Below are 12,095 nucleotides of genomic sequence, written 5' to 3'. Positions count from 1 at the left end.
TGGGTCACATGACCAGAGGTTAATGGGTCACATGACCAGAGGTTAATGAGAGCATGACTGTGGCATTATGGGTCAGAACCAATATGGAAGCAGAGAAAGACATATGGCCTTAAAATAACCTTATTCTGCATGTGGTCCAAGAGGTGCACACGGTAATTGTGTTTTATTTGTTTTATATAATGCTGTTGATGTGCCTTTACGTGGACAGTGTGATATGTTTTTAGTGATTTATTGTGCAGAAGTGTTTTGGGGTTGTTTATCAGTGGACATGAGCTTGAGAGACTTTAAAAGATGTATGTTTCAAGCTTTTTATGTCCTTTACTTTCTTGTAGTTTTCACAGTGTCTGCTGAAGAAAGAGAGAGAGAGGGAAATAAAAATAAATCTTCAAGGACATCTGTATGTTGTGTGGCCATTATTTCATTGGACTGGTGCAGTTACAAGGTGTCTAGGGTTAAGGGAGATGACAAGAGAATAGGGTTGAATGGGGTAATAAATCAGCCATGATGGAATGGTAGAGCAGATTTGACAGACTGAATGGCCTATGTCTGCTCTTATGTCTTATGGACTGTTCAAGCTGCCTAGAGAAACTGGACAGCATAATTATCCACTCAGACCCTTTGGAAGACTAGTGGCCATGAAGTCAAAAGACATAAAAAAAAAACAATTTGTATGTCATTTTCAGCTCATCCCAATTATATTCTGACCCAATCAATTACTTAAAAAATGAGTTAGTGTAGGAAGTGCAGCAGCCTATTCATGCACAGCAAGCACCAACAAACAGCAATATGATAACCATGACCATCAGACATAGGAGCAGAATGAGGCCATTCAGCCCATTGGGTCTGCACCATTCCATCATAGCTGATATATTTTCTCTCTCAACCCCATTCTCCTGCCTTCCTCCTGTCACCTTTGATGCCCTGACTAATCAAGCACCTAAAATGACCAGATAATCTGATGGAGGGGAACACTGAGTTACACTACTCTGCTTAAGAATATTCTACGTCAAGATCAGACACTTTTAGTTTAACATCTAATCTTGAAAACAGGCCAAACCTTGGTGGTTGGAACTGGTAGTCCTGATTGGAAGAGCCATTGAAACTTTTGTAAGTGTCAGACCTCCAAGGATTAAAGATCAACTTTGTTTGCCATGTACATTTAGATGCATTAGGAATTTGACGTAGTGTGTTGGTCAGAGTGTGACATGCAACAAAAACAACATTCAACAATTATAAGAATAAAGAATTATATAAAAAATAAGCTAGTGGTTAAAGTATGGATATGGAATGAAATGTGCATAAATACATAAATACCAACATGTACTTACAACGTAAACAGCTTTATAAACAGTGGTTTAAAGTGTTTATAGTGCAGTGACAGGGGTAATGGGGGGGGTGGGGAGGTTAACTAAAATCAGGTTTACTGTAGTTTCTTATAGTTGAGCATCAATAAAATGCTTGTAATATTAAGCAATCTTGGGTTGAATAACCTGGTGCCTTGAAAATCACTGGGTGGACATACTACAGCTGTATGTCCAGTGTGGAAAATCAAATCTGCAACAGCTGGTGAGGACCTTCTAATAGGCCATCTGTCTCTCTCTTTGGGAAGGGAAAATGAGAGAGAGGCATTATTAGCTGTAAGATTAGATTTTGTATGATAAATTAAAGTATGAAATTACCAGAAGAGGGAGTGCTCCATCAATTAAAGCAAGCTAGGATCGAATTTTCACTGGCTTTTCCCATGAACATTTGGAGAGAATGTTGCTAAGCTTACCTAAGTTGAAGTGAGCTCTGTTACCCTTTGTGTAAAATATTTTTGTAGCACTGGGCGGATGCAAGAGGAATGCCAGATCAGCATTGTGCGTGCAGCTGAGAGTTGATGGAATGGAAGGGTTAAAATGTGGTGTCAGAAGGAACCTTCAGAGAAGCTGAGGTCCCAGTGATTCCATAAGACTTTAAAACATAGGAGCGGAATGAGGCCATTCAGTCCATCGAGTCTGCTGCCATTCAGTCATGGCTGATTTATTTTCCCCCTCAACCCCATTCTCCTGCCTTCTCCCTGTAACCTTTGACACCCTGACTAATCAAGAACCTATACAACAGAGAAACAGGCCCTTCAACCCACCATATCTGTGCCAGCCATGATGCTAATCTAGACAATACCATTTGCCTGCTCGTGTGTCTGCTGCAATGCCTCTTAAATGTTGTTATCAAACATTCCACCACTACCCCGGCAGCCCATTCTAAGCACCTGCCACTCTCTGTGTAAGAAATTGCTTCACATGCCTCCTTTAAGCTTTCCAAGGTCTCAGCTGAAGTAAATTTATTATCAAAATGCGTGTATGTCACCGTATACTACCCTGAGATTCATTTTCTTGTGGGCATTCACAGCAAAATAAAAACAATAGAGCACATGAAAAACTATACACAACAAAGACAGGCAACAAATCATACAAATAATAAAAAAGTAAATAAACAATACTGAGAATATGAATTGTAGAGTCCTTGAAAGTGAGTCCACATGTTATAGACCCATCAAGCACTGGAGAAGGAAAGGCAGAAAACATAGGTAGATGTGCGTCTTCAGGCAAGTGGTAGAACAGCCAGGGCCGGCTCTCAGGGTGGCACAGGTCTCGAGATGATGCTTCTTGAGGTACCTGCCGGGAGGTTTTTCACCCTTCTTTAACCTTGTGTGTTGAATCTTTATGAATAACTTGTTGATGGAACATCCATCTCTGAACATAAAAGGTTTAATTTCTTGACTCTTTTCAGTCACGTGCTATGTTCTCTCCTCTTCAACTGCTCTTCAAAATTCAATATTCATGTTTATTTATCAGGTGTATATTGAAACATACAGTGAAATGCACTATTTGCATTAACAACCAACGATGCACTGGAGGCAGCTTGCAAATGTCACCACACATTCCAGCACCCACAATGTTTGGTGGAACAAAACAGAACGCAAGCAACAAAACAACAAAAACAAACACCATTCCTCCCTCCTACTATTGTACATACACAATCCCTTAACCCCTGGACTGGCCTCCAGCGGACACAGACTTGGGCCTGCAGACATCGGGCTTCAAGCTCCTAGCAGAGATTCACAGACTCTTCTGGAATATTCAAATTCACAATCATCCTTACTATTCTTCAGTTCCGAAACAGGGTCTCAACCCAATACATTGGCCACCCCTTTGCCGTCACAGATGTTGCCTGACTCGCTGAGTTCCTCCAGCAGCTTGTTTCTAGCTTCCTTGCAGTCCTCCTTGGTATCTGGTACAGACTGAGATCAAGTAACCTGCATGAATCGCCAACTAACTCTTGGCCCAACATTTCTCCGCAATCTTTCCAATGGTAAGATTTTTACACAGAGTGGAGAGTGTGTGGAATAGCCTGGCAGGGGTGGTGGTAGAAGCAGATACATTAGGGACATTTAAGAAAGCATGAGATTGACACATGGATGATAGAAAAATGGAGGGCTATGTAGGAAGGGTTAGATTGTTCTTAGAGTTGGTTAAAAGATCAGCACAATATTGTGTGTTGAAGGGCCTGTACTGTGCTGTAATGTTCTATGTTCTATTTCCCATCCTCTCAGCTCTGACCTAAATGGAGTTCTCAGCATATGAGCATTAACATTTTCCTGAGCCATTCACTTTATAGCAAGTAGCTTGATATTTACTTTGTTTCAACTACTTCTCTTTAACTTTCCTTCCAGGTTAAGCTGGAACAGATTTTAGCACATTCCATGCCACCTTGGTATCGGCATTTCTGCAGGGATGTATCCCGCAGTGGTGGAAGGTCTTGCTCTATGGCTTAGAGGAAAATCTGAATTACACCTAGCTTCCTTAAATTTGTGCACATTTCCCACAGCTTCTCTCTTTGGGGCTAGATGGTAAGGAGATGTAAAGTAATCTCTAATATCATCTTGGGCAAACTGAAAGTGTGGATCATTTATCTCTTACAATCTGCTCAGGAAAACCAAGCATCACGACAATGGATCTCAGTTCTTTTACATAAGTGGGGCATGCATCCCATCGCGATTGGCTGCCCGCCCACCAACATCACCTTTTTTGTGGTAGTCCTGATGGACACACACTGCCTTTGTTGCAGTCTTGCCAAATATGCACTTGCTGATTTTCAGATCCTTTTGTTTGCTGAGCTGATGCACACTAACAATGGCCATTGTCCATACGTGGCTTTTTGTTTATCCCCAACTCCTAACTGGAGATATCACTGCACGGTGTTTCAGTGCACAGCTGGTGGTGTGGTGCACAAGAAGAGACTAATCCATTGAGACTTCTCTTGCAGCAGTCTCATCTTCTTCGCTGTGTCCTCCCCAATGTTATGAATCACACACCTTTGATATTGATGCTGGGTAATAGTCATAAGATATTGTGGCAGAATTAGGCTATGTAGCCAATTGAGTTTGCCCTGGCATTCGCCTACGGCTCAGTTCTTTTTCAGCCCTATTCTCCTGCCTTTTCTCTTAATGTCCAGACCAATCAAGAACTGATTAATCTCTGCCATAAATACACCCAGTGACTTGGCATCTTGACTTTATTACAATGAAGCTGAAGAAGTTGTTCAGTGCAAAAATGAACTCAATGAGAGGAACGGGTGAAGGTGAGCTAGTTGGGCCTGCAATGAAGCAAGAAGTGATGAACCCTCCACTCATCCTGCTGTGGAATAGGTGTGCAGAGGGTTTATAGAGCCAGTTTGGACCAGGAAATAGGAAGCTGTCAAGGCCCATATCTTCTGCATGGGCACATTGTTGCCTTCAGAACTCAATACTGATTTCAACTATTTTAGATAATTTACTTTCTTTGTTTATAATAGAACTAGATAATTCTGCTGTGAGGAAGCAGTGTGGTTCACAGCTCCAGTGACCCGGGTTAGTTCTGACACTGAGTTTGCACCCTCTCCTGAGACTGCACTTGTTTTCACCCACATCCCAAAGTCATTAAGTGCCATCCTTTTAATCTATTTTAAGATTAATCTAATGCTTCCCCCTCCTACACAGTCCTCAATTTTTCTAACATCCATATATCTTTCCAAGAGTTTCCTAAATGTCCTCTGGCAGGGTATTCTGCGCACGCAACCCTCTGTGTGAAAAAAAAACTTAGAGTCCTTTAGCATCTTCCCCTTAATGGCTCAAATAACTTGTGCTGTAAGAAGGTCCAAATAAAGCCTCTCAAGGATGCTGAATATTGGATAGATTTGACTTTATTTTTTTCACATTTAACTATGAGGATGCACGAGGCAGATCTAACATGGTGAAGAACATCAGATTCTCACCAGAGTTCCAGTTCAGCCTGCTTCTGTATGTTGCAAAACTTTTGTACAGTGTACATTTCAAGTTCAAGTTTAATTGTCATTCATCCATAAATTGAATATAGCCAAAGGAACAGTGTTGCTCCAGGGCCAGGTGCCTGTAAAAAAGTATCCACCTCCTTTGGAAGTTTTCACGTTTTATTGTTTTACAACATTGAATCACAGTCGATGTAATCTGACTTTTTTCACACAGGTCAACAGAAAAAGATTCTTTCGCGTCAAACTGAAAACAGATTTTTACAAAGTGATCTTAAGTAAAAATATAAAAACAAAATAATTGATTGCATAAGTATTCACTTCCTTCAAGTCAATATTTAGTAGATGCACCTTTGGTAGTAACTATAGCCTCGAGTCTGTGTGGATAGGTCATATTGGCCACTCTTTAAACCATTCCTGTGTAGCTTTGGCTTTATGCTTGTGGTCATTGTCTTGCTGGAAAACAAATCTCCCAAGTCACAGTTCTCTTACAGACTGCATTAGGATTTCCTCCAGGATTGCCCTGTATTTTGCTGCATTCATTTTATCCTCTAACTTAAGCTTTCCTGAGCCTGCTGCAGTGAAGAATCTCCACAGCATGATGCAGCCACCACCATGCTTCACAGTAGGGATGGTGTGTTTTTGATGATGAGCATAATGTTTAGTCTGATGGCCAAAATGCCCAACTTTGGTTTAATCAGACCATAGAACCTTCTTCCAGCTGACTTCAGAGTCTCCCACATGCCTTCTGGCAAACTCTAGCCAAGAATTCATGTGAGATTTTTCAACTGTGTCCTTCTCTTTGCCACTCTCCCATAAAGCTGCGACTGATGTGGACAACAGTTGTATGTGCAGTCTCTCCCATCTCAGCCACTGAAGCTTGTTACCCCTCCAGAGTTGTCAAAGGTCTCTTGGTGGCCTCCCGCACTAGTCCCCTTCTTGCACTGTCACTCAGTTTGTGAGGATGGCCTGTTCTAGTCAGATTTACACCTGTGCCATATTCTTTCCATTTCTTGATGATTGACTTAACTGTACTCCAAGGGATATTCAGTGACTTGGAAATTTTCTTGTATCCATCTCCTGACTTGTGTTTTTCACGGAGTTGCTTGGAGTGTTCTTTTGTCTTCATGGTGTAGTTTTTGCCAGGATACTGACTCACCAGCAGTTGGACCTTCCAGATACAGGTGTATTTTTACTACAATTAATTGAAACACCTTGACTGCATAAAGGTCTCCAAAAACAGATCTCCATTTAACCAATTGTTAAATGTGACTTCTAAAATCAATTGGCTGCATCAGTGATGATTTGGTGTGTCATATTAAAGAGGGTGAATACTTATGTAATCAATTATGTTGTGTTTAATATTTGTAATTAATTTAAATCACTTTGTAGGGATTTGTTTTCACTCTGACACGAAAGTCTTTTTTTCTGTTGATCAGTGTAAAAAAAAGCCAAATTAAATCCATTGTGATTCAGTGTTGTAAAATAGTAAAACATGGAAACTTCCAAGGGGGGGTCAATACTTTTTATAGGACTGTGTATAAATATAGATATATATACTTATTGCGGGACAGGAAAGGCCTACATGAAATTCATGAGGATTTCGATATTTGAGACAAATGATGTCAAGATTAAGGAAGGCATTTTGTGGAAGGCATCCACAAAATAAACAGGTCACAAATGACAGGCACCTGGAAGAACGTCTAGTGGGACTGGAGAAAATTGCGTGGAAAACATTCAAGAATGTTGAAAATTTTCTTGGCAATTACAGAGCACCAAACTACGTGCAGCTGGTTGACAACATACTTGAAGCATACAAAACCATGAAGTGCAACATGTCACTAAAGATTAAATTTCTGCATTCCATTTAAACTTCTTCCTTGCAAATCTTGGCATTGTCAGCACTATTAAGCAGAAAAATCAATAAAAGTTGATTTCTTTTTTTCTCCAAATTCCTACGTGATACAAGTAGTCTGTAATTATATTTCTGTTCAGCTTCAAGTGGTCTATCAAAAACAAAAACAAAATCTGAGGAAGCAACACTTTAGAAAAAATTTGTTGTCCAGTGTTATCAAAGTACTATGTCACCATACACAACTCTGAGATTTTTCTTGTGAGTATTCACAGACAATGAAAAGAAACTCAATAGAATCGATGAACAACTGTACACAAAAAGATAGGCAAACAATCAATGTGCAAAAGACAACAAACTACAAATACAAAAAAGAAAAAAAACCAAAATAACAATAGTAAATAAATAAGTAAGTTGGAGTCCTTCAAAGTGAGTCTATAGGTTGTGGAATCAGTTCAGTGTTGGGGTGAGTGAAGTTGTCCACACCGGTTCAAGAACCTGATAGTAGTAGGGTAATAACTGTTCCTGAACCTGGTGGTTTGGTCCCTGAAGCTCCTGTACCTCCTTCCTGATGGCAGCAGCAAGAAGAGAGCAAGGCCTGGATGGTGGGGGTCCCTGATGACGGAAGCTGCTTTCCTGTGACAACGTTCCATGTAAATGCTGTCAATGGTGGGGAGGGCTTTACCTGTGATGGACTGGGCTGTATCAATTGCTTTTTGTTGGCTTTTCTGATAAAGGACCTTGGTGTTTCCATACCAGGCCATGATGAAACTAGTCAATGTAATCTCCACTGCGCATCTACAGTATAGAAGTTTGTCAAAGTTTTAGATGACATGCTGAATCTTTGTAGATTTCTAAGAAAGTAAAGGTACTGCCTTGCCTTCTTTGTCCTGGTACTTATGTGCTGCTGGACCCAGGACAAATCCTCTGAAATGATAATGCCAAGGGATTTAAGTTACTGACCTTCTCCACCTTTAATTCTTTATGGCTCATGGATCTCCAGTTTCCTCCTCAAGTCTCCAGCTCTTTGGTTTTGCTGCCATTGAATGAGAGATTGGTGTTGTTGCACCACTCAGTCAGATTTTCAATCTCCCTCCTAAATGCTGATTCATCACCACCTTTGATTTGGCCTACGACAGTGGTGTTATCAGCAAACTTAAACACGGCATTGGAGCTGTACTTAGTCTCACAGACATAAGCATAAAGCAAGTGATGGTAATTAATTGAAACATAGAAAACCTACTGCACAATACAGGCCCTTTGGCCCACAATGCTGTGCCAAGCATGTACTTATTTTAGAAATTACCTAGAGGTTACCCATAGCCCTCTATTTTTCTAAGCTCCATGTACCTATCCAGGAGTCTTTTAAAAGACTCTATCGTATCTGTCTCCACCACAGCCGCTGGCAGACCATTCCAAGCACTCACCACTCTCTGAGTAAAAAACTTGCCCCTGACATCTCCTCTGTACCTACTTCCAAGCACCTTAAACCTGTGCCCTCTTGTGGCAGCCATTTCAGCCCTGGGAAAAAGCCTCTGACTATCCACACGATCAATGGCTCTCATCATCTTATAGAAACATAGAAAATAGGTGCAGGAGTAGGCCATTCGGCCCTTCGAGCCTGCACCGCCATTCAGTATGATCATGGCTGATCATCCAACTCAGAACCCTGTACCTGCTTTCTCTCCATACCCCCTGATTCCTTTAGCCACAAGGGCCATATCTAACTTCCTCTTAAATATAGCCAATGAACCGGCCTCAACTGTTTCCTGTGGCAGAGAATTCCACAGATTCACCACTCTCTGTGTGAAGAAGTTTTTCCTCATCTCGGTCCTAAAAGGCTTCCCTTTTATCCTTAAACTGTGACCCCTCATTCTGGACTTCCCCAACATCGGAAACAATCTTCCTGCATCTAGCCTGTCCAATCCCTTTAGAATTTTATACGTTTCAATAAGATCCCCCCTCAATCTTCTAAATTCCAGTGAGTATAAGCCTAGACGATCCAGTCTTTCTTCATATGAAAGTCCTGCTATCCCAGGAATCAATCTGGTGAACCTTCTCTGTACTCCCTCTATGGCAAGAATGTCTTTCCTCAGATTAGGGGACCAAAACTGCACACAATATTCTAGGTGCGGTCTCACCAAGGCCTTATACAACTGCAGTAGAACCTCCCTGCTCCTGTACTCAAATCCTTTTGCTATGAATGCCAACATACCATTTGCCCGCCTGCTGTACCTGCATGCCCACCTTCAATGACTGGTGTACAATGACAACCAGGTCTCGTTGCACCTCCCCTTTTCCTAATCAGCCACCGTTCAGATAATAATCTGTTTTCCTGTTCTTGCAACCAAAGTGGATAACCTCACATTTATCCACATCAAATTGCATCTGCCATGAATTTGCCCACTCACCTAACCTATCCAAGTCACCCTGCATCCTCTTAGCATCCTCCTCACAGCTAACACCGCCGCCCAGCTTCGTGTCATCCACAGACTTGGAGATGCTGCATTTAATTCCCTTGTCTAAATCATTAATATAGTAAACAACTGGGGTCCCAGCACTGAGCCTTGCGGTACCCCACTAGTCACTGCCTGCCATTCTGAAAAGGTCCCGTTTACTCCCACTCTTTGCTTCCTGTCTGCCAACCAATTCTCTATCCACATCAATACCATACCCCCAATACCATGTGCTTTAAGTTTGCACACTAATCTCCTGTGTGGGACTTTGTCAAAAGCCTTTTGAAAATCTAAATATACCACATCCACTGGCTCTCCCCATCCACTCTACTAGTTACATCTTCAAAAAATTCTATAAGATTTGTCAGACATGATTTTCCTTTCACAAATCCATGCTGACTTTATCCGATGATTTCACCTCTTTCCAAATGTGCTGTTATCACATCTTTGACAACCGACTCTAGCATTTTCCCCACCACCGATGTCAGACTAACCGGTCTATAATTCCCCGGTTTCTCTCTCCCTCCTTTTTTAAAAAGTGGGGTTACATTAGCCACCCTCCAATCCTCAGGAACTAATCCGGAATCTAAGGAGTTTTGAAAAATTATCACTAATGCATCCACTATTTCTTGGGCTACTTCCTTAAGCACTCTGGGATGCAGACCATCAGGCCCTGGGGATTTATCTGCCTTTAATCCCTTCAATTTACCTAACACCACTTCCCCACTAACACAGAGGAGATGTTGCCAATCTGAACTGATTGGGGTCTGCAAGTGAGGAATTCTTGTCGAAGTCATTGCTGTTTCAGTGTGTCCAATACTTGCACTAATACTGCATCAGGTACTGACAGAAACTCCTGATGAAGAGTCTCAGCCCAAAACATCAACTGTTTATTCCCCTCCATAGATTCTGCCTGACTTGCTGAGTCCCTCCAGCATTTTCTGTGTGTCGCTCAAGATTTCCAGCATCTGCAGAATCTCTTGTGTTTATGACAGAGACCCTGAAGTTTTTAGAAGCTGTCTCCATTGCTATTTACATACGTGCTCAAACATTAAATCGTATGCATTCAATAAATTAGATTGGAATTGCTCAACTGTTAAACTGCACACAAACCTAACTCAGCACTCGGTGGAAAAGGACATGGAAATTAATGACAAATTCATCAATATCACTATATGATCTCAGGATTTTGGTCACAAATTTTTAACTTTCAGCAGTGTCTGAAGAGGCTGGGTTAAAATGATTCGGCAATCTCTACCAATTCATTAAATATGTTTCATCTTGCTTGGTGCTAGGAGGTCTCCTAAAGGCATACCTTTACTACCCTACCCTACTCTGTTTGAGACTACCCTATAGAAGAGGCTTGACCCAAAAGCAGAGCAGCAGAGATAATTCAGCAATGAATGATAAGTTTAACAGACTGCAAAAATAATACACCATGAAGGCAACAAAATGAGAGAGCAGGTAATAAGCACCACAGGCAACGAGATAACTGAAGACTAGGAGCAACTGGCTGAGGCTGGCTGGTTCAATGAGTGAACAAGGCAGGTTTAAATAGGCTGCAAGTGATGGGTTAGAAATGAGTGGCAAGGGACTCCTGTTAGCTGGGTGGAGACTGGGAGGTGCCTGTCTGGGCAGGGCTGACACCCTACTATGATCTCTCAGATGGTTTTATTTTGAATAAACCTCAATTTCAGTGGTGTTGTTCACCCTGCGAAACACCTCCACCCAATTTTACAGAGATTGAGAGAAACTGCAGGGAAATAGATCCTTCAGCCCATTGGGTCCATGCCAGCCATTTACAGTAATTGTACATAAATTCCATTTTGTATTCCCCCTCAGATTCTCATCAACTCCTACCACTCATCTACACAGCGGGTCAATTTATAGGTAACATGCCAACCTGCACATAGAGTTGGGGGGGAGGGGGGGTGTGGTTTGTCAGAGGTATGTTCTTTACACAGGGTGTGGAATGCTTGCTAGAGGCAGATCCATTAGGGGCATGAATGAAATTCTTAGGCACATGGATGATAGATAAATGGAGGGTTATTTAGGAGGGAATGGTTGGATTGATCTTAGAGTAAGTTAAAAGGGCCTGTACTGTGCTTTAATGCTCTATGTTCAATATAACATCCCAAATCCTGTACTCTGCCCAGATTTTTGAAATCCAGTGTGCCAAAAGCTCTCTTTATGGCCCTATCTACCTGAGCTTTGAAATACTCACTATTTTAAAGATTTTCTATTATATCATTCTTGATTATGTTTGAAATCTCCCAATTCCTCCTTCAGTTCATGATTGAGCCTAAAGAAATACATAAACATTTAAGGTGTAAATCAAACTGTATGTATGTTCTTGATGCCTACCTACCATCAAGAACATGTATACGGAAAGGTGCCGGAAAAGGACCAGTGACATCATGAAGGATCCATCCACCATGCTTATGGACTGTTTGTCCCTCTCCCACCAGGGAAGAGGCTAT

At 41.5% G+C, this 12,095-nt stretch overlaps 1 protein-coding gene across 1 annotated transcript in view; it reads left to right on the top strand.

Annotated features, from left to right (window-relative positions):
- The window catches only part of LOC140716691 (uncharacterized), a 49,064-nt gene that overhangs the window by 23,899 nt on the left and 13,070 nt on the right, over positions 1 to 12,095 (top strand). The window lies entirely within an intron of this gene.

Source organism: Hemitrygon akajei, chromosome 26 (genome assembly GCF_048418815.1).
Source record: "Hemitrygon akajei chromosome 26, sHemAka1.3, whole genome shotgun sequence".
In the NCBI taxonomy this organism is placed as follows: Eukaryota; Metazoa; Chordata; class Chondrichthyes; order Myliobatiformes; family Dasyatidae; genus Hemitrygon; species Hemitrygon akajei.
Note: the sequence above shows the minus strand (reverse complement) of the source record. Positions and strands in the feature narration are given on the sequence as shown.